This window comes from Mus pahari, chromosome 18, assembly GCF_900095145.1.
Source record: "Mus pahari chromosome 18, PAHARI_EIJ_v1.1, whole genome shotgun sequence".
In the NCBI taxonomy this organism is placed as follows: domain Eukaryota; kingdom Metazoa; phylum Chordata; class Mammalia; order Rodentia; family Muridae; genus Mus; species Mus pahari.
Genome location: NC_034607.1, coordinates 17992436 through 18020220, shown reverse-complemented (window position 1 = coordinate 18020220; position 27785 = coordinate 17992436).

The window sequence follows — 27785 nt, the reverse complement described above, 5'->3', positions numbered from 1 at the left end:
CTCTGTATAGCCCTGGCTGACCTGGAACTCACTTTGTAGACCAGGCTGGCCTCAAACTCAGAAATCCACCTGCCTCTGCCTCCCGAGTGCTGGGATTAGAGGCATGTGCCACCACGCCCGGCAATGATTGGTTTTTAAAGAAACTAAAAATGCTGTCCTCCAAACGTTTTCATGACACCGCCCCCCCGCCCCCACAAAGCTCCTTAAGTGATCATCTATCAGTAGTTTCGCAGAGGGTTTCTGGGTCCTGAACAAGTTTGCAAAAATGATGAGATGCTTCCATTAACATTCCTAGTCTTCTTGCGGTCTTCTCACACATTTGTCTCTGTATTAAGGCAGGTAGGTAGACCCTAGAGACTCGGATTCAGCTAGACGGTGATTGGCAAAAGGCAAGAACTACCATGAGGTGACGTGACGTTTTTCAATCCACACCCTCTTCAGATAGTGGAATGAGCTTGTGTAGGTGGAACTGTGTAACCACTCCACCTCTGGCTCCACCCTCTGGCTCCACCCTCTGGCTCCACCTCTGGCTCCACCCCCTTTACAACTCCGGTATCCAAGCTGATAGGGAAATAGGAGCTTCCTGTGTGGTTCTCCCCCAGCATCAAAAGATGGTCCCTCTGAAGTCGTCTCCTCTAAAATGCTGGCAGATTACATTTTAAAGGCCGCTGATGGGGAGCCATTATGAACTGAATTACTTCCTACAAATGCATTCATGGTGCTGCCTATGTGAAGGCGACTCAGTATGCTGCCGTTTGGATTTTACTCTGTTGTGATAGCTGTGATCTCAAGTGTCCTGTCCAAATGTCTCGGTTGATGATCAGAAATGCTAGGAGCTAAGGTGATGAGTAACAGGCAGGTAGGGTAGGTGAGGAGTCGGAGTGATGGGAGATCTGCCCTGAAATGGGAAGTTGTGCGGAAAGGCTTTTAAGCCAACCGAAGCCTCTCAAGAGGCATTTACAGCGGTGTGTATCTGCCGCGTTCTCATTAGCCTACAAGCACTCCCTGGGTGTGTATGCTCGCAAGCATTCTAGGTAACAAATACTTCTGTTCTCATGGTAGAAGTGTGAGTCCCAGGGCGCCCTTAGCAACTGTGTGGAATTTGCCACTAGGAAGGGACAAAAAGTAGATTCCTTTTTCCCACGTGCCCACCTGAAACATTGCAGCTTCTTCTAGACTCCAGCCACCATCAGGATGCAGGATTGGTCCTAAAAAGATCCAGACCACCAGCCAATGGTCTACGCTTTCTCTATTCTGGGCCATTGAGACTGCTGGCAACATTCCAGACTGTATGAGCTATCTGTCAACCCAGAAGCAGAGAACACGATGAGAATACGGTCCCCAGGTAGGGGGAAGGAAGCTCAGCACGTGTAACGTTTCAAAGGGCCATGCAATAGAGTGTTTGTCGTTGACAATACAGTTTTGTGCACTTCAAAGCTATCAATGGGCTAGTGTCTTAGTTAGGGTTTAACTGCTGTGAACAGACACCATGACCAAGGCAACTCTAATAAAGGATGACATTTAATTGGGGCTGGCTTACAGGTTCAGAGGTTCAGTCCATTATCATCAAGGCAGGAACATGGCAGTGTCCAGGCAGATGTGGGGCTAGAGGAGCTGAGAGATCCACCTCTTGTTCTAAAGGCAACTAGGACAAAACTGGCTTCCAGGCAGCTAGGACCTGGTCTTAAAGCCCACACCCACAATGACACACCTACTCCAAGGCCACACCTACTCCAACAAGGCCACACCTCCTAATAGTACCACTCCCTGGACCAAGCACATACAAACCATCACAGCTAGACTAGGTCTCATGAAGTGCTCTTACCACATGAAGAAAATAAAACTGCTAGACTGTAGCTTAGTGGTTGGATGCTGGTCTCCGTTTGTGCATAAGGTTCCAGATTCAAACTCCCAAAACACAACAACAACAACAAAACACCACTAAGAGACACAAGAATACGTTGCGAGATACTGGATAAGGTGCACCTATTACCTTGATTTTGAGCACAATGATAGTTTCATTAAAAATTGCCTATGTTCAGTTTCAAATGGTATATAAGTTCTTTGTATATCAGTTGTGACTCAGTAAAGCTGTTAAGAATACCTCTGCCATTGCAGGAGAATTAAGAATGGCAGTTATACTAGCAGTGCTCAGTTGCACACAAAAACCCTATGAGGCAGGTTGTTAGTGCCTTTTTTTATTTTTTATTTTTTTCGAACGAAGAGAGCAAGACAGAGAGGGTATTTGGTGAGCCCCCTTTTCAGGTGCAGGTTCCATAGCATCTCCTAAGAGAAATCCTCTATGATAGTTCCTCAGAATATTCTGCTCCCACTTTTCCAGCACCGTCGAAGCACAGCCACTCTGCCAGATTCATGGGCTCCTGGGTCCTCAGTTTCAATTTTCCCTGTTGCTACTTTTAAAACCAGACAACACCAAACACTCTAATTCAGTGTGTGTGTGTGTGTGTGTGTGTGTGTGTGTGTGTGTGTGTTTGTGTGTGTGTTCTCGAGTTCTGAATCTCCACTCGGACCCCTGGACCATTATCCACTCCTTACAGATGAAGCCTGGAGCTTCATAATTCACCTAAGGCCATACATTTAGGAAAGACCAGACTGACATCTGAAGTCGGGCCTGGCATTCCACTGAACTCCTGTCTTAAGCGTCATGTGATACATCGGCTTGAATGACTGTGTTCTCCCTTGATCTAGCACAAAGAAGTGCGCTCTGAACACCTCATCAGGGGTGCAGAAATGGCAATGATGACAGATGATAGCACAGCAGGGACCCTGCTGGCTTTGGCAGTATCTGGCACAACAACCATCACCCCTTCACCAATGAGAAGGCAGGCCTGGGATGGCCGAGCCACTGGCCCAGATGCCTGAGTGGAAACTGCAGTGCTGGGGAGCAACCTCAGGAAGCCTAGCTCCACAGTCCACGTTCAAAAGCCAGTCTCCCTGTGCATGCTCATAACCTTGGCCTGTCGTCACACAGCACATCACTGTGAACGAATTTTAGTGAGGAAAAAATAATCACATCCCTGGAATGGGAATTTAATACATTTGAGCCAGATGGCAGGAACTGATCTGTGACACTCAGCCACATGTCCCGCTCTGAGCACGAGCGGGTCAGAGGGTAAGAGGTGAGTAGCAGCTCCCACAGAGGGCCTGGAAGCTATCAGTGGGAACCCGAACCATACCTCCCTGTCTGGATCCCTGCTGCATCCACTCTCAGTGCCACAGAGGCCTGTGGAGGTGGCGCTGGACGCTTGGCTGCCCTGGTGTGACCTCTTTAGGGTGAAATCCAGAGGTCTGCTGGCTTCCAGCCTGCTGCCAGCTTGTTCTCTGGATCAGAAACACCAGTGCCAAGTTTTATGCTGAATTCTGGGAGCATGAGCCAATGAGTCCACAAAGATAGATACACTCCCCGATGACCTACAGATAACTCCACAGTCAGGGAGCCTGCTTCCTGGGCACTACCTACAGGTTTTGCTATGGCTGTCTTAAGAGATAGAGCATATACGCAACGGGGAGAACAAGAGACATGAAGAGAGCCCCCAGCCTAGTGCTTGTCCCAGACCCCCCTACTCAGTGCCTGTCCCAGACCCACCCCACTGAATGCTTGTCCCACACCCTCTCCCTACTCGGTGCCTGCCTCAGATCCTCCCTCCCACTTGTTCCAACACCCTCTCCCTACACAGTGCCTGTCCCAGACCCTCCCCCACAGTGCTTGTCCCAGTCCCCATCGTGAGGACAAACACTCACAGCCCTAGCTCTCTCTACTGAGCACGAACACTGCTGATACAGAGGAGCATCTTGTTCTCTCCTTATCAGAGCACTCGTTGGTCGGCCTTCGCTTTAATTGCTCTTCCAACATCCTGGCAAAGGGTCAGAAAGCTCCCTAAGAATTTTGGCTACTTGGTCATCCTTGTCTGCCCAGGGTTTGCTGCTATGCCTTGCAATATATGCAAGTATCTGTTGCATGAATGCTTGAGGAAGTACATAAGTGATCGTGTCAGCAGTCTCTTGGATGAGACTGCTGGTTTCCAGAAATGTTTTAATTCTCTTACTAGAACTTTATGACTTGTTTTGGCCAATAAGCCATGAGTGGAAATGACATAATTTATGGTCTAGTGCGTTAGCTGTTGGTACAAGAGCCACAGTTTTCTGGTCCTCTCTCAGGGTTATTGAGTCCTTTCTCAGTCTGCCTCCCATACTGAACATTTTATTAAAGCAAAGAGTCACTACTAATATAATGTGACTGTTACTGCAGCAACACCTAACGTATCCTGACTCATTATCACCTGAGCCTACAGAATGGAAGGGCTCCAGAAAGCCATTCTCTAGGGCAGCCCAACAGAACTTTCTGTGACTATGTAAGTGCTCTAAGGAATACCATAATGAAAGCTACTGGCTCATCACATTTTAGAACTCTTTTACATTTTGTCCAACTCTGTAATAATGGCTTGTGTTTCCCCGCTTTTTGTTTGTGTGTTTGCCTCTGTAACAGGCTAGAGGGACAGGGACTGGCTATCAAAGGCAAGCTACACCGTCACTCATACCGTGCCCTTGTCTTTGCTTTAAGAAAAAAAAATGTAAACAAAAGACAGATATTGTCCTTATTAAATGCCATTAAAGCATAGGTCTCATTTTCTATCAGCTTTAGGAAAAAGATACAGTTATCTCTCTGTCCTATTCTGAGGGCAAGCTGAATTCTCCAAGACTCCACGTCCTATTGATTTTTAAATATTCCAGTGGTTCTCATTCAAGCGGCTACCTCACAGGCTCCCAGAGCAGGGGGGACTAGCTCTTGACTCCCATGACCTAATTTGCCCTGTAAAATCACTCTCCCTCCTTAGTTCTGGCTGTCCTGGAGATCAGTTTTGGATGAAGAGGAAGGCCTGCAGAAGTGCCAGCTCCCTGGGAGAGCCTGGTCACGCAAAGCAGAGAAGAACACAGCTACTGTGTAATTCATTGTTCTCTGTAGGGGTACAGAACATCCTGGTGCCCTGTGAGACTATCCAAAGATGCGTTCTCATGAATTGGATCTGTCCGTCGCTAAGGGCCAGCTGGACCACAACCATACGGTGTTCTCATGATGTGCTTTGCTTTTCTTGTTCTTTTGTTGGTGGAGACAGGTTCCTACTGTGCAGCCATGCTGGCCTCAAACTCAGGATCCTTCTGCCTCAGCTGTCCAAGTCCTGGGAACACAGGTATATCCCCACCATGCACGTGGATTTTAAGTGCAGAATCTCGGCTCAAGAGATAGAGATCTTTAGAGACACTTTTGTAGCTGAAACAAACCGAGACCCAGAGACCGCTGGATCCAGAGACCACGAAGCTTCCAGATATAACTGATGGAACAACACAGGAAGAACATCAAACTATGAGACTTCTGCTTTAAACAAAATGGTTTGGGGAGAAGCATGAAGGAGGACAATAAGCACTGACTTAGGAGGCAAAATATGGGATGTTCCCAGGCCTCAGCTCAACCTCGGCATCTATAGAGTGGAATGGTTTCATGGGATCCGCCCTCTGCTCTCAAGCAGCCCAGTGCTGTCCCTGGGCTGGACATTGACCACCAAGGCCACTATCCTTGACTCCACCTTTTTGGAAAATCACCCCCAGGTCAGATTTTGTTTTCAAGGTCAAGGAAGGGGATGCTTTTGTCAGAACCGGTCTAAATCAGATACACAACCTGCCTGGGGAAATGCTCCAATCACGTATTTGTCTTCCTTCCTTCCTTCCTTCCTTCCTTCCTTCCTTCCTTCCTTCCTTCCTTCCTTCCTTCCTTCCTTCCTTTCCTTCTCCCTCCCTCCCTCCCCCTCTCTTTCTGTCAGTCAGTCTCTCCTCCTTCTCCTCCTCTTCCTCCTCTTCCTCCTCTTCCTCCTCTTCCTCCTCTTCCTCTTCTTCCTCCTCTTCCTTCTCCTCCTCCTCCTCCTCCTCCTCCTCCTCCTCCTCTCCTCTAAATTTACTTTAGAACTGTGTGCTGGTCAGTTATTTATCAATTTGACACAGCACACGTGAGGGTCATCCCTGAGGAGGACTGATGATTGACGATTGACGTAGGGGGATCCAACTCAGTGTGTGCGGTGCTGCCTGGGAGTGTGGTCTTGTGCTGTATAAGAAAGCAAGCAGCTGAGCAAGCCGCAGGGAGGGAACCAGTGAGCATCAGTCCTCTACAGCTTCTGCTTCCGTTTCTGCCTCCAGACTCCTGTCTTAAGCTCCTGTCCCGACTTCTCTTCATGATGGACTGCGAGTTATAAGATGGAGCAAACCCTTTTGTCCCCAGGTTGCTTTTTGGTTATGGTGTTTATCACAGCTGTAGACATAGAGCCATGACAAATGATTTCAAGAAATCTTGCAAGGTGGTGTGGATAGTCCTCAAACACCCCACACCCAGATTCTTCCGTTCACGCCTTATTACCAGGAAGTATTTGCCTCAACTAATAATTCAATAAGGACACATTTCATGCTAAACCACGAACTTAGTTCATTTCCTTTGGTTTTACCTCCTTTTTTGTGTCCCATGAGTTCATCTGGAACACCAAGTTAAGCATTTAGTAGTCATGCCGTTTTAGGCTTTTCCAGGCTATGACAGTTCCTTTAACTTTTCTTGGTTTTGGAAATGACAACAGCAGTTTTGAAGAGCGTTACTCATATATTTGTTGATATAGTTTTTCTCACAGACCATGGTCATCAGCTCAAGGAGGAAGAAGTCTAAAGAAGAGAAGCACCCTCCTCACAGGGCTGGGGGCACACATCACCAATCAGCGACCTAACTGTGAAGACCAGCCCTCTCCATGGGGAAGTTACATTTTCCTCCACTTTTGCACGTCCTTCAGGAAGGTAGTCCTGGGTACCAAGATAGGGTTTTATGCTACCTCTTTAATGGAGCACCTTCGGTTGTAGAAAGCACAACTGTGCAAGCAATGCCAGTCAGGAAACAGGCTTCAACTGTACACTCAACTGCCCCCAAATAAGCTGAGCCAGGGAACTTGGCTTCCATATTCAGCCTTTGAATGGGACATTTCCTCACAGTGCCACCATGCCAAGCTTCTCTAAGAAGCAGTGCGCAGGAGTGACAAGGCTCAGTAGAGGGCTTATTCCTATTCCTGTGCAGTTAAGACTTGCTTATTGACCACAGCATCGACTTACTTACAAATCCAATGCAGCTAAATATCACATACAAAGAGCTCTTAGAAATCAATAAGGAAAGGTATAATTCATCTTTTCAAACAAGCTCAGGACATGAAAAAGAATGTCACATGATAAACGTGAGGTGTATATTAAAGCCACATGCATACATATATGCTAAAGTCTAGAGTGGTTACTGCTAAGAAATTCTATCATACTCTTACTTCCTGTTTTGCACACTTCTAAATAGTAAACAAAGAAAACTTTGCAACTTTTTTTTTTGGAGAAGAAATTACATTTTCTTACAAGAAAATTATAAGCATTGAAATAGATGTGGTGTGACTACCTCTAGTGTGACATGCCTATCTTTGACTCTCTTTCACTTTATCTGCTTCTTTCGGGGAAGGGGAACCCCAAGCTTATTGGAAGGACTGCCAGTTGTGAAACATGATATGAACACTTATTTGTATTTCTTCATTAAAAATTTGGCACTCCGGGTCACCCCAGCCTTGTGTGTTTATGCTTAGAAACTGCAGGTATCATTTTCCTCTGCTGGGTTTCTGAGATTTGGCAATTAACCTGACAGCACGGGAAATCCATTGTTTGCCAGATAATTTCAGCTCTACCTGAGGGAAAAGCAAGCCATGTGTGTGATGTCTGAGGAGTGTTAGTATTACTCTGTGCACTATCACTTTAGTTATTAAACAAATATATTTAGAGAACATCTGAATAAGGGAATTATTGAATCATAGGCCACTTTGACAGGTAATCGTTTAAACAAATCTGTCATCTGTCTATAAGTTGTATGAGAACAATTAAGCTGGCTATGGTGGCAAATGCCTATAATCTTTACATTCAGGAGCCCAAAGCAGGAGAAGAGTGAGTTGGAGGGCTAGACAAGAGAATCTGTTTTGACAACAACAATAACGATTAAAGAAGAGAGAATCAGGAATTGCTGGACTCAGAGGCTGGGAAGATCATTCAGGGGGTAAAGCATTTTCCAAACAAGCATGAGAACCTGAGTTTGATCCCCCAGAAATCATGTAAATAAAACCGGGTGTCATGGTGCATGCACACTTGCCATCCCAGTACTGGTGAGGCCAAGGTAGGCAGATAGATAGATCATGGGGCTTGCTGGCCAGCCAACCTAGTCAACACTCTCCAGGTTCCATTGAAACCCTGCTTGAAAAACAAGACAGACAGCTCCTGAGGAAAAACAGACACTTCTGGCACACACATGTGAACCTGAACACACACGTATGAACACGTATGCATGCTACGCGCGCGCGCACACACACACACACACACACACACACACACACAAGATTGGCTGAGTCCAAACAAAATTTCTGTTCCTGAAATGATTATCCTTACATGAAATCACTTATATCTTAGGGCATCTAAATAACAAGGAAACAAATGTTATTTAAATACAACATTTTGCTTGAGCATTAAGCACATGACAAAGCATGACGCTGACATGTTGAGTTGCTGCTGGAAAGGGTGTCAGAGCCATTGGCCGGGGATGGGCAGCCCCTCCAGGGATGCTCCCCAGAGAAAGAGCCCAGAGAGCAAGAGAAACAGATGGCCACGTCTGACCTAAGACATGATTCTGTGGGTCCAACAGTTGCTTGTGGGGATGCTGTCTGAAGAAGGGCAGAAGAGTGGTCACAGACCTAACCTGTGAGAGTGGAGTTTGCTTTGTCAGTACTATTCAGGCCTGTGAATAGTTCTAGATCTGCCCACCACTGATTAGCTGAAGAAAACACATCCTCGTCGTAATGACCCGCCTCTATCACCATTAACATAATTTCAGGAGCTCCTGAGATGGCAAAGCAAGTCCATTATTGAGGCTTGAGAGAACCAGGTGACTTAAGCTGCCTTGGCTATGTTTAGGGCTTTTGAGGGCTTCCCTCAGTGAATCCTATCTGGGAAATGGTCTGGCGCCTTTTGTTTTTAGACACAGTACAAACTCCAGTTGAAATATTTTAATTTTTTTTTTTTGGATGATGTGTTTAAACCAAAAATTTCTCTTACAAATGTCTCTGAGAATTGAAATTAAAGGAGCCCAAAGATTAACTTTTATTAATGTCAAACCTTCAAATGTCATTGAAATATTGGAAATCTACATAGCAACATTACAGAGTTTGGTCACAATTCTTCTCTTTGCTATAAGGGCTGTGACCGGGGGGGGGGGGAGATATGGGTGTGTTTGCGAGTGAGTGGTATGAGTGTGTATTTGTGTGTGTGTGTGGTATGTGTGTATGTGTACTATGTGTGTTGTGTGTGTGTTTGTGAGTGTATGTTATTTGTGTGCTTATGTGGTGTATGGAGGGGTATGTGTGTGTTTATGTGTATGTGTGGTATGTGTGTGTATGGTGTGTGTGTTTGCATGCGTGCATGCGTGTGTGTGTGTGTGTGTGTGTGTGTGTGTGTGTAATAGGGTATAGATGAAATGAAAAATAAAGTCTACAAAGTGTCACAAGTAGACTTTTTGTAGGGTTATAGGTCCTGTGTCTATTTTGCCACAGGGCTTGGCTGCTTGGGGAGGCAGGACGCTGGAAGTCGAATGGGCTTACCTCATGCCTTCCCGCAGCCAGGAGGGTTCTGGGCTGTAGGGAAGCCCCAGGACAACCACTCCAGGGGTGGGAAAGCACAGTCTGAGGTACAGAACAGACAAAGGTGGCTGGGGGGCAGCAGTCATCCCTGGGCCTTCAACGTCCTGGGACATCTGGTTCTCAGGCTCTTGAACATCTAGGCACCACTGGATGCTGAGGAAGAGCCCAGAACAGAGTGGGAACCCTTAGGGTTGGATCTGGCCGGGGGCGGAGCTCCAGCTCGTCCAACTTGTCCCTCAGGGAGAGTCCTTGGCTTGACTCTAGTTGGCTTGGGCTTGGCTTGGTGACAGTCATGGCTGGAAGCACAGACAGGCCTTCTACAGGAGACTAGACAGCTGCTCTATAGGTGAAGTCTGAGGAAGTCCGTGGTTTTAAGGCATTTATTGTCATGGCGGAAAGTGGATGAGTAAAACTGTACCCTACTTCTCAGGGTGGGCCTGAGATTAAATACCTTTTGCAGGGAGGAGTGTCTGGGAAGGAAAGCTTATTGGCTAAGCCCTCCAGGCCTTTAGCTACCTCATTAAAATGGAGATCTGTCTTGAGCCTTACCCACAGGTCATGTCCTCTACCTGTGGAGGGGCTTGGGGCATTGCCTGGACGTGACTGATGACCACAAATCTATTGAGGGCTGCAGCTAGTGACAGGGGCCTGGTGGGCAGGAACAGGTGAAACGCCTACCGTCCCTTCAAGGTCTCTGGGGTTTCAAGCCTTAGCTCAACCAGGGACCAAGCTGCCTTTCATGGTCCCACAGACGTTCATAATTGCTCAAGTTCAGACTCACTACAAGAAGTCATCTAAGAAACCAGAGGTGGTGTTAGGGTGTATAGATACCTAGAAACTGAGCACTTGGAAGGTGAAGGCAGAAGAATCAAGGGTTCCAGGTCATCCTTAGCTTGAGTTCAAGACTGCATGAGATCCTGTCTCAGACACACATTCACACGGTGGCCCAGTCTAAGAATTGTCTAGAACTGCTTTAATTAACAGTTAGGCATTCCAAAGTCCTGTTCTCGGAGACAAACGTCTTGTAAACAAATGCTCATCTGATTTCATTCCCTAATTTCTTTCACCAGCTTTGGCCTGAAAATGGTTTCAATGTCCCAGGAGACACAACGAAAGGAACTGCAGACATTCTATAGCAGCTCGTGTCCCATGGGCGAAGGATGCTTTGATGAACGGATACATTCGGTAGGTTCCTGAAATGTGGTACGTGCTGACTCTCTTTCAAACAATCAAACAAACTTTTCAGAAAAGTGTCTTCTACGTAGTCATAAAACAAAGATGCGCGAGGCAATGATAGTTGCTGGAAGATATAACACAGATGGTCCCCAACTTACGATGGTTCATCTTTTTCAAAGCATGTGATACGCAAAGGGAAGCTTTCTCAAAAGGCTGGGCAGCTGTAGCAAGCCACAGCTCCCCGTCTGCCATGCGTTCATGTAGGCTAAGCTAGGGGGGTCAGGGCTAGGGTTGTAGGTGCTCATTGATGTATTTTCAGTCTATGGTGCGTTGACTGAGATGTAAGTGAATTATAAATTCAGCAGTATCCACACTATAACTCCAACATGTGTCCCAAACTTCTGTTACATCTCACCACCAAAATCTCTCATACACTCTAAAACCTACTAGTAGATGAACTCCAGTATTTGGACATAACCTATAAAATAAGAAATTGTACGTGGCTCTACTTAATATTACTTTTTCTTCAGCTTGAATATCTTTCAAACCTGAAATTCGAGTTGGCAACTGTCCCTTTGGATATTTATCTACAGGAGCTGAAAAACATATGTCCATCAAGCCCTGCACAGCGATATGTCTGTCAGCTATTTGCTTCATTTCCCACATGCACTTTGGGAGGTGTATCCAGACAATGGGATACCACTCTACTCTAAAAACTATCAAGCCAGGGAAAGTCATGAAGAAAAACACACGCGCACACACACACACACACACACACACACACACACACACACACACACACATATATATATATGAAAGAAACCAGAAGCCAAAGTCAATCTGAAAAGCTGCCATACTATGTCAACAGCATGACAATACAGGAAAGGCAAAACTACAGAAATAATAAAGAAGTCAGTGGCGGCCAGAGATTCCAAGGGAGCTATGAAGGCCTAAGATGAACCCAGAAGTTCTTAGAGCAGTAACAGCTAGTCTTCTATGATACTTCAGTCGTATTCTTTCAGTTATGTGCAACCATACAACTCTATAGTCTTTTTTGCAAGCCCATGCAGTGCACAATTCCCAGCAAGGAGCCCTGATGTAAAAATCTTTCCTTCGAGTAATAATGATGTGCAAATTGGGGTCAGCTCATGAATGATAAGATGTGCACTGTGCTGGTGGGAGATGTTGCTAATGGGGAGGTCATGAAATGAGTGGGGACAGGAGAGATATGGAACATCTCCATGTTTCTCTCTCATTATGACTGTGAACCTGAAACCTCTCTAAAATAAATAAAAGCTGGGGATATAGTCCGGTCAATGAAGTACTTGTCTAACATGGATCTTCTGATCAGATCCCTCTCCTGCACCATATAAGTCAGGAGTGATGGGAGTGCCTGCGGAGGTAAGGGAGGCAGAAATTCAAGGTCATCCTTGGATATATAGCAAGTTCAGGACTAGCCTGCGGTACATGAGTCAGTCTCTCTCTCTCTCTCTCTCTCTCTCTCTCTCTCTCTCTCTCTCTGTGTGTGTGTGTGTGTGCATGCGTGTTATCCTATATCTTACACTAGTGTTGCTTGCTTCAGCCAATGGGATATGAATATTAATACAAATCAAAACTGAGGTTGCAACATTCTATCTGCAGTTAGGGTTATAGTCTCCAGGAGAACAAGATTATCAACATGTCTATGTCAGACCTGGTACTTAGTGTTGTGAGGTTTTTTTCAATGGACTCTACACACTCAGTGTCTATTGCAATAAAACACCAATACCAAAAGCAACTTGGGGATGAAGTTTTATTTCGGTTTACAGCTTGTAGTTCATCATCCAGGAAGTCAGGGCAGGAAATGAAGCAAAGGTCATGAAGGTCATACTTCTTACCAGCTTGTTCTTTATGGTTCACCCACCCCACTTTCTTATAGCACCCAGAACTACTAGCCCAAGGGTGATATTGAACACAGTGAATTGGACCCCCCCCACACACACACCAGTCATCAATCAAAAAAAATGTAACATAAGCTTGCATACAGTCCAATATGATGGGGGCATTTTCTCAATTGAGTTTCCATCTTCTTAAAAAAGAAAACCCTGGAACTTATGTCATTGACATAAAAACATCTAGCATAGTTGGTGAACTAAAGAGTTAAAATCCAAAAGACCGGGACCCTCCAAGATGTCAGCTGACTGCCAGCTTTTGTTTTCCAAGGTGCTGCTCTTTACAGGACCCTCAACAAAGCAGACTTTCCCACATGCACTCAAAACAACCAATCAGATTCATCTGAGTTTGATGCCTCATTTACATACGGGACCAATCTGGTTCATTCCTGAGATATAAAAACTGTTTCAGCATGCTCCTTGGTGACTCATCCTCACGTCTCAGAGTCTCTGCAAAGGATGCTTCTTTACTTCCCAATGAACTTTGCTTGCCTCCCTTTGTGCGCCCTTGCTTGTCATCCTCTTACCGTAGCCTTCTAAAAGGCACCGAATAGAAGCTTTTGTCGTTTAAAAGCAAATGAATAGACTTTCTTTGTATATAAATGTTTACAGAGCTGAATTGCTGGCTTCTGCGCTCATAATCAGGGCCTATTGCAGGGTCAGGGCCACTCAGTTTGGAAGCTTGGGCTCCATACACCGATCTCCCGCCACCTCCTTCAGTGGCTGCCAAGACTAGAGTACCATCTTCATCAAAGCCTGTCTGACTGCCATCACCAGGCCTAGGCCAACACTACGCACCCCTGGAAATGAAACAGGGAGGACACATGCCATGTAGTTCTAGCCCTAGAGAATCAATGTGCGTCTTGTGAAGTCCAAACGAGTTCACAGCCACAAACTCATCACAGGTAAAGGTGTTAGCCATGCCAGGATAAAGCAAACAACAGGTATGCATGAGAGGCTGAGTGGAAAGTAGAACTGTAGGATGGCTCAGGTGTGCATAGCGCGGGCAGCTTTAGGACCTAGACAAGAGGGCTCTGGAGGTGAGGTCACACACACACACACACACACACACACACACACACACACACCCCAGAGAAAACTATGGCATTAATGGTGACGATGGTGCAGAGGGGGGCTGTGGGTGGAGAGTAGACTGAATCCATAAACCAAGATGCATTGACTAGAGACTGTACCAGAGTCACCTGCCTAGGACACAGGTAAATGCTCACGGAATAAATGTATGTCGGGCATAGAGAGGAGTGTCTTTTTCCATAGGGTATGTGAGGGTAGAAAGTTCTGCTGGAAAGCCTAGGAGGTAAGAATGAATTTATTTCAAGGACTAATCAAAGAACGGAACCAGAGCCATGCCCAAGACCCTTCAGGCGGAATCCTTAGATGGTATAAGGATCCTGGGCCAAGGTAAGCCTAGAAACGTCATCGTCCACTCCAATGGATCCTGAGGACCACCCAACTCCTGGGAGATGGTGGAAGTTATGGAAACTTCCTTCACTGACCTGGGTCGGGGCCAGTATCCGTACTCTTGTCCACAAGGGTCCTTGGCTGCACAGTGACTTTCCTTTCTCATCCTTGTCCCCCCCTCTCCTCCTAGGATTTGGCCAGAAATCCTCACAACAAATCCTGTGGAGAAGGGAAAGCTTCCCTCAGCACACACAGGGACTGAAGACACACTGTGCTCCTGTACTTAAGAGTCACTGTGCTTCTCCAAAGGTCACCACCATCAGCCCACAGGGTTGTGTCTTGCAGAGTCTTTCTGCCTGACAAAGCCTCAGGTTACAGGCCAAGGCCATTTATAGGTATGCACCCTGGGGTTCGAGAGTCAAGGAAGTCCACACAGCCCTCCCGACTACCTGAGCCAGAGGGCTGGAACGAAGTGCTCCTAACGCTGGCAGAAGCCTTTCCTCCCTCTGTTCTTCAGGGAACAGTGAGCTTTGGTTTGAGGTAACCTCAAAGGAAAAGCAATAGGCTGTGTGATAAGCCTCTCTGGCCCTGGGCAGAAAAAGGAGGGCCTCTTAGACCTGGACTCCAATGAAACAAAGGCAGGCTGTGCTGTGGGTTGGGTTGATCCACAGCCCATGTGCTTAAGGGGCAGAAACTTCAGCTCAAGGAGGACACCTGGAAAAATCTTCTAGGAGAATTCTAAATAAGCAGAGGACGTTGTTCTAGGGGATCTAAAGCACAGAGAAGCAATATTGTAAGCTTAAAGCACTTCCAACAGCTCCGCGACAGGCAAACCCAGCTCATTTTGAAATGTTCATTTGCATTAGAATAGTCATGAATATTCAAAAGTCAGCGGTGTTTCAGATCCATTGTCTGCGCCTGGCACTTTCATCTTCCCCTTGAATAGCAGATCATGGGTTTTCAAGAAAGGTGGGCTGGACTCGTCTATGCACTGCCTGGCAGCAAAGGTGATTATTTTGTTTCTAAATATTAAAAAAAGAAAGAGGCTCAGCCAGTGTGAAATCTTTTCTTTTCGTTCTAGTCAGGCTAAGGATCCGCTCTCCAACCTGACCTAGAGAGATGCCCTGTTGCATCAGCTGGGCAGAGTTCTCTGGCTTACAACTCCTGCCTGCATCTCTGTCACTCGGGTTTCCTGTGTCCTTAGACACTGCTGAGGAGTCAGACCCCTGGCTGGCAGACCAACAGGCAAAGACACCTCAGATAACAAAGACGACAAACCTTCCCTTTCTTCCTCATCCTCCTGACTTAAGACAAAGGTCTGGTGGGTTTTGTCACCCACCAGAAGGGATCCTCTTCTGGCTGAATGGTCCCTGCTGTTCAGATGTGTTCAAGGTCCATTCTGACCATGTTTACCCAAGCTGTGGGCCGATCAGCTTTCTTCTTCTTGGTCTAAGTTGACCAACCCAAAATCATTGGAGGAGAATCCGCCCTATATCACACACACACACACACACACACACACACACACACACACAAACCATTTAAAAACCCAGGTCCTCTGATAGGATTTCACTCTCTGCTCTTTGGGACTCTTTTCTCTCAATGTACAATGTGTTTTGTTTTCTTTCTCTCTCTCTCTCTCTCTCTCTCTCTCTCTCTCTCTCTCTCTCTCTCTCTCTCTCTCTCTTTGTGTGTGTGTGTGTGTGTGTGAATACGTGTGTATGTATTTCTTTACTTATAATTAGCCTGAGGTTTCTCCTGCCTTTAAGTTCTTTAATTAAGAATTAAATGCAGAGCCGGGCATGGTGGCTCACACCTTTAATCCCAGCACTTGGGAGGCAGAGGCAGGCAGATTTCTGAGTTCAAGGCCAGCCTGGTCTACAGAGTGAGTTCCAGGACAGCCAGGACTACACAGAGAAACCCTGTCTCGAAAAACCATTAAAAAAAAAAAAAAAAAAAGAATAAACACCACTTGTATAAATTAACAAAAGGAGGCTCACCGGTCTGCCACTGACTGAGGTGACTGACTCTAGCTTATTTTACTGAAGTTCACTTTCTCCCAACAATTCTTCCTTACGCTCCAAACTGTCTCCAACAGGCGTGCGGCAAGCTATGAGAGAGGTAGAGCCAAGAAGGACAGGCACGCACAGAGGTAATGAGGGTGTGTGCCTCTGCCTCACCACGCTCCAGCTGCAGCTCTTTTTAAGGTTTTATGTGACAAAGATTTGATGCTATCTTTTTGATGCTGTCAGAGGAACTGGTGTGATGGCAATTCAGCAGTGAAGTCATGGATACCTGTGTCCTTAGTTAAAAAAAAAAAAAAAAAGCAAAGTGATTACGTGGGAAGTCTCTTACCTATTCTTGCAGTTATTTCTGTCTTCGATTTGCAAGATAAAAGATGAGCACCTTTCCACCTACTCTGTGCTCTGTAATCTTCCTGTTTACTCAAGAGGCAACTTCAGAATCGTCCTTGGAAAAGGATCCTTGAGTGTGGGTTCTGGGCAAGGGCTTTAGAGATCTCCTACCCTAGAGAATCCACCCACCCAAGAGACAGGGCTATTCAAATGAATGTTGATATTAACCAGGAATTTTAAAACGAGATAGAACTTACGTTGCTACCAGTGCTACAAGTGGAATTAAAGGGAAGCGTTCCAGATGGGACAAGCATGGGAATGGACACATTGCCTCCTGGGAAGGCAGAAGAGAAACGGTGATGGCTAAAGCTTGTTTTTTTGTTTTTTGTTTTTTTTTTTTTTTAAGTTTAAAGTATCGTACTTAAGAGATCAATAAAACAAACATGCCTCTAACCTGAAAGCTGCGCTTGCTCAAGGACAGATGACTTCCTGCAATGTTGGGGGCTGCTGGTGGTGTGAACTAACAAACCATGAATTCTCACTTCTGCAAACAAGCTTGGTTGCCCCAACTGCCCAGGACGCCTTTGATTACACATAGGCAGGAAGGATGTCAGGACGTATGCTTGACTCTGATTGGACAAAGACAGGAAGTACGTCGCCTTGTTTTGCCTTTAGCCTATGACTAAAGCAGTTTAGGACACACTCTGAATCCTGGGTATGAACCTGACCAGTGGCCATCATCCTGGCTAGTATTTAATAAAGCTTGTTTCAAATTTGACTTTAAAATTGTAGCAGAGGTCTTATTCTCACTTGGTAGAACTAACATTTTCTGAAGGTCCAGTGAGATCAGACCACCCACTCAAGTTCTAAAGCTGAAACCTCACTCTGGGGCTCTGGAGCTGAAGGGCCATGTAATGAGTATAGTAAAAATAAATAAATAAATAAAAATTAAAAATTAAAAAAAAATGCCTTTTAGACATGTAAAAATAGCTTAGTCAAGGACCCCCACTACACCCAAGGCTGCACCTGATAATGAACATTCAGTGATATTACTTGCTCAAGGCAGCCCTAGAACCCCGTGAGGCCCACTTCACAGTATATCAGCAGAGACCAAGATCAACGCTCTGGAGAGAAGCCAGCTTGATCTGCCCGGTGACTGAAGAGTGTCCCCCAGGATCCTGACCCTCGAATCAGGGACATTTGTTACAGACTGAACCTTGGGGAGTTATACTTAGGACTGTCATTAAGCATCTAGAGTGTGGACCTTATGTGATGACCCTCGGCATAATAAAATATAACTTGTGCCATGGTAAGTTCAAATGTAACTTATTCACAATGAAAAGCCTTTTTAGCCTACCGTATAGGTTTTCAAGGTTAAACCAAAAGCTAGTAACTAAAGATGAAGTTTGTTTAGCTCAGATATCCTTAACATTATAGTCTTCAAACTCTCCAGAGATCTCCCGAATATAGCATTTAAAATGTTTAATGGAAACAGTTTCCAATGGTAGACAGAAATGTCAGCTCCTAGTGGTGACTCTAAAGTCATTAAAGAAGAATATGGGGCAGATGAGGCTGCCTGGATTGTGACAACTCTGGCTACTGGACAAAACTGTTCCATGTCTCACCTGCCACCAGGACCCTGCCCAAACTGTGGACAAGCAGGACACTGGAGAGTTGATTGCCCCACTTTGTCTAGACAAGGCATGCCAGTCCTCCAAGTTCCTCCTCCACAGGAAAGTCTCTCAGATCTTCTGTGTCTGGTGGCCAAAGTCTGATGCTACCCAGAGACCTCTGCCCCCAACTAAGCCCTGGAAACCGCAGGAGCCCAGGGGAGCCGTCTAGGCAGTGGACTGGGCTCTGTCAGTTACTTGAGCTATAGACCATTTGGACTATATATCCTTCTATAATTTCTCCTTCGCAGGTCTCCGATGGCTTCGGTGGTTAGGCTGTCTGTAGCGTGGTCAGTTTCACAGCAGCAGACGACCAGCTCTTCCCGCAAGCCTGCGGCTACTTTCCTAGTTTATTTCATATACAAAAACCAGGCCTTGTTTTCTTTTTCTTTTTTTTCCCTAGGGCAACTAGATCTCTTATTCAGAAAAAGTAGACCGGTTTGCCTTTCTAATGGGCTTCATACTAAATAAATATTCCTTTATTTAAAGAAATAGTAAAGTATTGCCAGGCTGCCTCAGTCTGTCTGCATCCAATAATGACACAGAAACTTACTATTTATTAAGGTTAGCCTTATAGTTTAGGCTCATTCCCAACTAGCTCATATAACCTAATTAAACCATTTATTCCGATCTACATTCTACCACGTTGCCTGTTATCTCTCCTTCAGTCCTGGCACCTGTTTCTTCATCCATGTCTGGCTGGTGATAACACACACACACAGGCGCGCGCGCGCGCGCGCACACACACACACACACACACACACACCTGCAATTCTTTCCCAGAGTTCCCCCTCTCTGCCCAGAGTTCCCCTCTTTCCTCTCTTGCCCTGCCACAGGCTGTCAGCTCTTTTTTAAAGCAAACACTAAGACAAGTGATGCTTCATAAAAATAACAATACCAAAGTCCAGACAGTACTTTGTACTCTGCTGCTACAGAAATCAACATTTGAATAATACAAAGACAACCTCTACACAGTACCCTGGAGATTATCCCAACAGTAAAGGACAACAGTAAAGGACTGTTCTCAATAATCAGCCACTTGTGTCTTATGGAAAATGATTAAATGGGGTAGGGGGTGTTTGTGTTAAGTTATGAGGGTCAAAGAAAGAAATTTCTAGGAATATGAAACCTTAAGGTATGAGAAGAAAATGACTTTAAGGTATATGAAAATTGAGAAATGTTCAGATTTCTTTCTCCTATGTGCCTGGAATACTGGGGGCTGTTGGTCATGTAAGATAACAAGTCACAAGTTTTTGCTTCTGTAAACAGGTTTAGTTGCTTCAACTGCACGGGATGTGCTTGATCACAAGTAGTCAGGAGGTACCCCAGGATGCGTGCTTGCCCCTGATTGGACAAAGACAGGAAGTACATAGCCTTGTGGGTTTTGCCTCTATGAGCCTCTGAATAAAGTAGCTCTGGCATACTCTGGGATCCTTAGTGTGGACCTGACCAGTGTCCATTGTCCTGGCCGGTATTTAATAAAACTTGCTTCAAATTTGACTCTAAATTTGTGGTTGTGATCTTATGCTGGCCCCGCAGGAATTTACAAAACATCGAGTTCCTCCAGCTAGCAGTCCCCAAGGAGGCTGTACACTGCACAACAGCAACCTGCTTATTCGCTAGCTTGGTTTTTATTCTGATTCTTTTCCTGTTTTATTCAAATGCAAAATGTACCGCACAGACCCTCGTGTTTGAACACCCAGCCTTCAGCTAGAGGCTCTCTATGGAAGATTGTGAAATCTGAGGGTGGTGGCTTGGAGGAGGAAGTGGGTTCTTGCGGGATCACCTTGAGGTTTGTTAGCCTGGCTTCTCCTGTTGCTCATTCTTTTCAGCCTCTTGAGTGTGGATACAATGTGCCTGGCACCCTCTCCCTCCTGCCACCGTGCTTCCTCACCCCCCCCCCCTTGATGAACTGTATTCCCACCAACTGTAAGCCAAAATAACCTCTCCTTCTCCTTCCTTAAGTTTCTTATTGATTTTTTTTTACAAGAACAAGAAAAACAAAGACATACTTCTCCACGCCCTCAACTGCTGTACTGAGGTCACCACCCACATAAACTACTTTCACTTCACTTCCTGTTTCAATGGTACATTGGAGATGCTGATAAATCAAAAAGGTGTCACACTGACAGCAATGATTTTGTTCCCCAGAGGACATTTGGAAATATATTGGTGACATTTTTTGTATGTATGCTCATAATAGTTGGGGGACAGATTACTGCCAGCAGGTTATGAGTAGAGGCAAGGGATATGGCTTGTTGTGATTTTAAGAAACTGACAGACCAAAGAAAATTCCAATTAGGTTATGGGAGTAACTCACAGAAGTGTGCATGACCCAAAGAGTGACACCACTGGGAAGTCTCTGAGGGAACTTCTGGGTATCTGTACTCTGAGAGAAGCCTTATTTTGGTCACATGTTTACCCCTGAGGATTGAGGATTGTAAATGTAGGGAGGAGAGGTGGCTTCTGAGGATCTCATAGGAGCCCCATGAACCCACCCCTCTCTGGAGACTGTGCTGATAGGTCTGACCACATGAGGGTCTCTGTGAATTATGATAGTGAATCACGATGGCTATGATCATATCTGACACAGAGAAAACAGTTACGCAGTACTGTTAGTTAAGCTATAACGCACAGCACAGTCCACACAAGAATTTCCAGGTTTCCAATGCCAATCGCGCCTAAGAGTGGGAAATGCACCTGGGGCTCGTGCCGCATAACCTCAGCTCAACACATGACCTTAGAAATCAGGCAAATGTCAACACTGGAGGACAAGCTCACACAGGTGATAATCCAGGCGACCCAAGTTTCCCCTCTGTTACAATAAAGCAGGGATCATTGGGGTGTAGGGGTGTCATGGTGAGCCAACCCTTAGCTATATGTGAGGGGAAAGTTGGCAAGGGAAAAGGGGACAAAGTTGGTGCTGGCTTAGGACAGCATGGAGCATGACTGGTAATGCCAGCAGTATCATGGAAGTCCCAGTGGCAGGGCACCTGGTATGAATAGTCTCACACACTCATGGTTAACCACTGAAGAACAACTAAATGTGTACATTAGGAAGCTGGAGAAAAGGCTCCAATCAATAAAGTCCTTGCTTTGAGGACCTGAGGTGTATCTCCGGAACCCGGGCAAGTATAGTGATGCACACGGAGGAGTGGAGACAGGTATATCTTTAGGCCAGCCAGCCTACCTCACCTACTTAGTTAGCGCCAGGCTAAAAGGAAACCCTGTCTTAAAGGAAGCACATCCTGAGAATGACACTTGAGGTCGTCCTCTGACCCTTGTAAAACACATGCCAAAACAAATAAGGTAAGTAAAATAATGTTGTGGTTTATTGTCTTAGTTACCTGTGATAACACACCCTTGACTAAAGCCACTGAAGGAAGGGCAGTCTTATTTTGGCTTATACTTCCCGAACAAATCAGCAGTGAGGTAAGGGAGGGGTAGGAGCTTACTGTCTTACTGTCATCTTTCACCCACACTCAGGAAGCAGAGAAGGACAAAGATCAAGCTGAACAAGGCTATAAAATCTCAAGGCTCACCTCCAGTGAGTCATTTTCTCCTTGAGGAGCTACCTCCAAAGGGTCAACAACCTTCCCAAAGAGGCCACCAGCTAGGGACCAAGTGTACAGTTCACTTAGGGTGGGCATTTTATATTCAGATGATAATTGTGCTATTTTTTTTAATGCAATCTGTCTGTATTGGTTACTTTTCTGTTGCTGTTACAAAATACAATGGCCTAAGTATTGTTCTTCATCCTCGGCTTCCAGAGCGCCGATACAATGTGACCAGCCAACCTCCTGCTCCTACCTCCAGAAACGGTTGTACTAATTACAATGCTCTGATGGTTAATTTTGATTTTTCAGATTGACAGGACTTAGGATGTCTAGGAAACAAACTTCTGAGTGTGTCTGTAAAGACGTTTTCGGGGACGCTTGATGGGTGGGATCTGCACTGTGGGTGTGGGCTGCCCAGGACTTCTTCACCACGGCGGACTCTATCCTCAGACTACAGGCAAAATGAAAGCCCCTCCCTTCTGTGCATTCCCTTGGTCAGGTGTTTTATCATCATCACGGCAAGAAAAGTAACTCATACAGAAATACTGTTCCTGTGCAGTGGGCTGACTTTCTGTTAACCTGACTCCATAGACCCATAGGCTTGCAGAACTGGAAGCTGTGAAGAATGTGAAGAGCTTAATGGGTCATCCGTGGCGGGTTTGGAAGACCAGAATGCCTGAGAAACCTTGGCAACGGAGGCCCAGCTCGTGAGGTTTCAGAGAAGAACTCGAAACTGGGCTATGTGACCTTTGTGTCACGTGTGCGCCAAGGACATAGCTGAAAGTTCTTGAGAATGTGAGTGAAGCTGACTTCAAAAGTAAGAGACTCATTTGTTTGGCAGAGGCACTTTCAAGGTAGAACAATCAGGCTGTGGCATAGCTACTGCTCACTGTCCTTATCCAGGCCTACAGAGAACAATCCACGGAGCGGAAAGAGAGGAAAGCGTGAGGTTTAGCTAAGTTTCAAACATGCCATGACTTCCCCAGCTGCTGTTGCTACAGACTTTGGCATAGGAGAAACTCAGCTCCGCACTAAGGTAACTACAACGCAAATGAATTTGAAAGGAGAGTGCCTGAACTGAGAATCCCACCACCGAAGGTAAAACAACTGCCCTCAGAACTGTTTTCTCAGACACGGCACCAAGGGCACACAGAAGCTGCTTCCGTTCTGGACCAAGGGACCTCATCGCAAGCTGCCAATGGAATTTAGCAACGCGACCCACATGGTGCTGGTTTTGCAAGCGTGCTAGAGACAAATGTTTAAGGAAGTCAAGGAGGCTTGAGCTGAGGTTCTAAAAATCCACGGAGTCAAGCAGCGTCTGTTGAGTTGTCATGGAGACCTCCGAGATTGACAACCCCGGGCTCATAAGACATTGGCAAAGGAAAGGGTGGGACCACGCCCAGAGATTGGTTCTGTGTGCCGCGTGTGGAAGAGCTGGAGGAACCGTGCTACTGAGGATGTTGGAGGCTGGGTGATTCCATCTGGAGGCTAGATACGAAGCTGGGTTTGGCGTCTGCTTTGCTGGTCTTTGGTCTCAGTTTGGTTCAATCTGTGGCCCATTCCTCCCTTTTAGAACGGGAACATTTACTCTGTGCTGCCATATATTAGAAGTGCATCACTTTTATTTGTTCACTGTAGCTCATAGTTAAGAGATGGTTTCAGGAGACACTATACATTTACATTTCTGAGCAAGAAATGGAAGTTGGAAATGATAAGTACTTACAGAAATGGACTATACAGGAATAGCAGGATGGCTCACCCAAGATGAGCACTTGGAGCCAAGCCTGACAATCATGGGTTTGATTCCTGAGGCCCACATCATGGAAGAAGAAAACTGACTGCCCCAAGTTATCCTCTGACCTCTGTGTGCATGCTTGGCACCCACACACTGAATAAACATATGAACAAGCAAATTGTTAAAAAACGAGAAGGATGGCTAAACGCATTCTCCATTATGTGATGAAGCTTCGTGGCTTCAGGGCCAAGAATATCACACTGTGCTCTGAAGAGATGTGTTTGAGTGTAATGTTGACAGGAAGCAGACTTGTGATGGCTATTCTAGGTGGTCAGTTCCACAGAACGCAGAAGCACATAGGAAGCAAACCTCTGAATAAGCCTGCCCTGCATATGGATGTCACCATGCTATGGGCTGGGGCATTAGGCTGAATAAAAAAGAGAGGGTGGAATTCTGGCATTCACCTCTCTCTGTGTCGAGACTGCTTCATGTTCTGGCTGCCATGACTTCCCCAAAGGTGGCCTGTCCTCTCAAACTGTGAAGCAGAATAAATGCTCCTGTCCTTAAGTTGCCTTTGTCAAGTGTTTCATCACAGCGAGGAGCAAAGTAATGAATACACAGCTTCATAATTAGTTGGAAGGCAATTATGGATTATATAATTAGCAGTAAGTAAATCTCCTCTTCTTACTCTTCTAGAAATGCCCCCATGCGTTTTGGTCTCCTTCCAGATACATTTTAGAACCAGCCTCTAGTTATGTGAAAACTCCTGCTGATGTTTTGCTTGAAAGGGTCTCGTTATATAGATCAACTTGAGAGGCTTTAGTACCCCACCTCCCTTGTACACACAAACACTGAGTGCCTACGCCATTCTGTATCCAGGTATGAGTGGAGACAGCAAGTAAGATTCTCAACTTACATCCGTTTTCAGCTTCCCGTCTTTCTCCCAGGTTTCTGCTTGTCGTCCTTGAGACTCTGAGTCAATTCCAGAGCCAGCTTTCTCCTCCTCCTCCTCTTTTATTATTTTTTTTAAATAAGTCTTCCTTTTACTTTATGTGGATGAATACTTTGCCTGCACATGTGTACCTGCACTACATGTATGCCTCATGCCTGAAGAGCTCAGAAGAGGGCATTGCACCTCCTTGAACTAAAGTTATAGATGGTTGCATAGCAACTTGCGGGTGCTGGGAATGGAACCCTGGTCCTCAGCAAGAGCAGCCAGTGCTTTTAACCACTGAGCCATCTCTCCAGCACCTCCAACTTTATTTTTTAATCTGCTTAAATATACTTAGTATTTTTATTTATATCTTCCTATAACAAGTATATGTTATTATTGCAATCAGATGAATATTAGTTGCGTTATTCCCCTGGCATTAGCTTCAGGATCAGTATACAGTGTGTCTACCTATTTCTTTAGCAAGTATGCATGCCCTCAATAGACACTGAAATCAGTTACATGCCTGGCCTGAGGCACCCCATCCTCAGACACTTTCTGAATGCATCACTGTGGCAGCCACTCCTAATTCGTGGTGATAGAAAAGCCTTTGAAGGAGAAAGTGACAATCCAGTCTCCCTTCTGGATCTGTAGTCTATGAGTAATTCTGAGGAAGTCAGTTCAAGACACTGGAGGGAACACTGCACATGGAGCGGTACCCAGTGTGCAAGTCTGTTGCAGCCACTCTTTAACCCAGGGTTATACACACTACACACATGCACACACACACACACTGCACATACTATACACACACATACACACTACACACACTGTACACACTACACACACACATACACAAACCACATACAAACTACACACACCACAATACACAAACACAGCACATAAACCTACACACACACCCCACACAACACACAAACACACACATACTCATAACACACACACACACACACACACACACACACGCTCCCCCTTCCATACTCTCTTGAGATAAATACTTCCCTCATCTTTAAGCTTCTTTTGTGAAATGAAGAAGTTGGCCAAAGTGTGGTCTGAAGTCCTTACACGTTGTAGTACCTGATGTGATTCTAAATTCCACATTCCCTACACCAGCATGGCTAATCTTAATTTCAATCTGACTGGCTTGAGAAATGCCCAGTTCATTAGTAATGAACAAGTAAGTCTGCCTTTGAGGGTGTTTCCAATGCTGTAAATCTGAGGGGCTCTGACCTACTCAGTGAGATGGCCCCTTGATGGAGTCATAGTATGACGATGAAGGGGGATGGCACTCCTTGGAGAACTTGGTCACTGTAGAGTGTCTTTGGACACTGTATCTTGCCTTGGCCTCTCCTGGATTCCTTTTTCCTCCTTCCTGGAGACCATTGAGTGAACTAGTCACTGCCTCTCACTGTGGACAGACATTTCTGAAACTATAAGCCCCTAAACAAATTACTCTCTTAATTTCTGTTTGGTATTTGGTCACAGCAAAGAGAACCTGGAGGTGGTGGTGCCTGCCTTTGATCCCAGCACTTGAGAGGAGGCAGAAGTAGGCAGGTCTCTGTGAGTTCAAGGACAGCTTGGTTTACATAGAGAGTCCCAGTTGTGTGCCAGGACTACACAACTGAGAAAATACAATAATGCCATCATGTCTCTGAGGCTTCTTACATAGCCAGCATGGCGATAGCATTTGATGTTCATGTATCTATCTGGTGGTGGTGAGGCAGAAACTTCTTGTCTGAGGCCGTGTGGTCAGTCCACAGAGGGGACCCCAATCCAAAGCTTACTACAGAAAAGGAAATCGCCGCCTAAAGAGATGGCCAGTCCTTCTCTGTTTCTCTCTCACATTGTTATGTAGCGGTGGGGGTCGGGGTGGGAGGAACAACTTGTCACAGGCCAAGCAGAGTGGACTACCTGATCTTGGGATTCAGCCTCTAAGCATGAACTTGACAAACCTCTTTAATAAGTGCCCAGTGTTGGGTATCATTATAGTGACACAAAGCACTTACTTATAAACTTACCTCTCAGCATCCTCTGGCCTCAGCAAGCATCAGCCTTTCTCCCCTGAAGGGCTTTCTCTTGTCCTGGAAGATCCAAAACTAGAAGGAAGCCAGTGTCCCTGGCAGTGGCTCCCATCTGGTGGCAGATGGGCATGAGCATTGGAGGAGACACGCTAGCTCCCTCACTCTTGCTTGGGGGGACTCTGAGGTGTGTGTTTCCCATTCCTGTCTTGTTTCTTCTCTTCCCCCGTTGTCACTTCCAGAGACACCCCCACCACTGCCCACATCACTACAGGATTTCGTGTCCTCACATTCTCGCCTTGGGATTATTTCCCTGCATCTTAAACTACCACCGACCAGCTCCAGGCGGTGCTGTCATGAAATTGGACACTTACAAGTATGGTAGAAAACACTAACTGAAGTTTTGTTTTTAGGTCTTTCTGATTTTTTCTTCTACTTTGTTGTATATAAGCCTGGTATCTTGTGGTCTGTACTTGAGAGCCAAGAGTTAGGGGCTCTGGGGGTGTGCAGAGCTGTGGTGGCTTCAGAGAGACCTATGGACTCTCAGGCCACCTCTGTACATTGCCCATGGTAAGGGATAGATTGCTAAAGTCTGTGAATACCAAGCTCTGAGATTCCGGCCCCAGGATTTCAGATCTTGCAGTCCAGATAATCCAGGCCGACTGGCTGAGTGGCGTGTATTACTTTGTAGTAGATAACTGACAGAGTGGCAGGCAGCAGGTGTTTGTGGGGGGTACTAAAGGGTCTGCAGGTGTGTTTGTGTGTGTGTGTGTGTATACTAAAGGGTCTGCATCTGGCCGGAAAAAGTCCTTAACAGGGAACCTTTTATATATGTATTCACCTGATTTAGTTTTAAAAATGTCTTTCTCTCTGTCCCCATCTCTATCTGTCTCTGTCTCTGTCTCCTTCCCTCCCTTCCTCTCTCCCTCCCTTTCTCCCTCACTCTTCTTTTCTTTGTGTGTGGACTTAGGTAATTTCTTCAATCACGATCCACCATTTTTTTTTTTTTTTCTAAAACTAGGGTCTCTCAATCAACCTGAAGTTCATCAGTTCAGCAAGACTGGTTGGCCAACAGGTTTCAGACCTCAGCCAGTCTCCGCCCCTCACCTCTAATTCAGCACGGTTTACAGACAGCGCATGCATGTGTGAGTGCTGGCACTCGGACCCCAGTCCTTGACACTCAGCTATTTCCCCCCCCCCAGCACCCCTCAAATCACTTCTGTT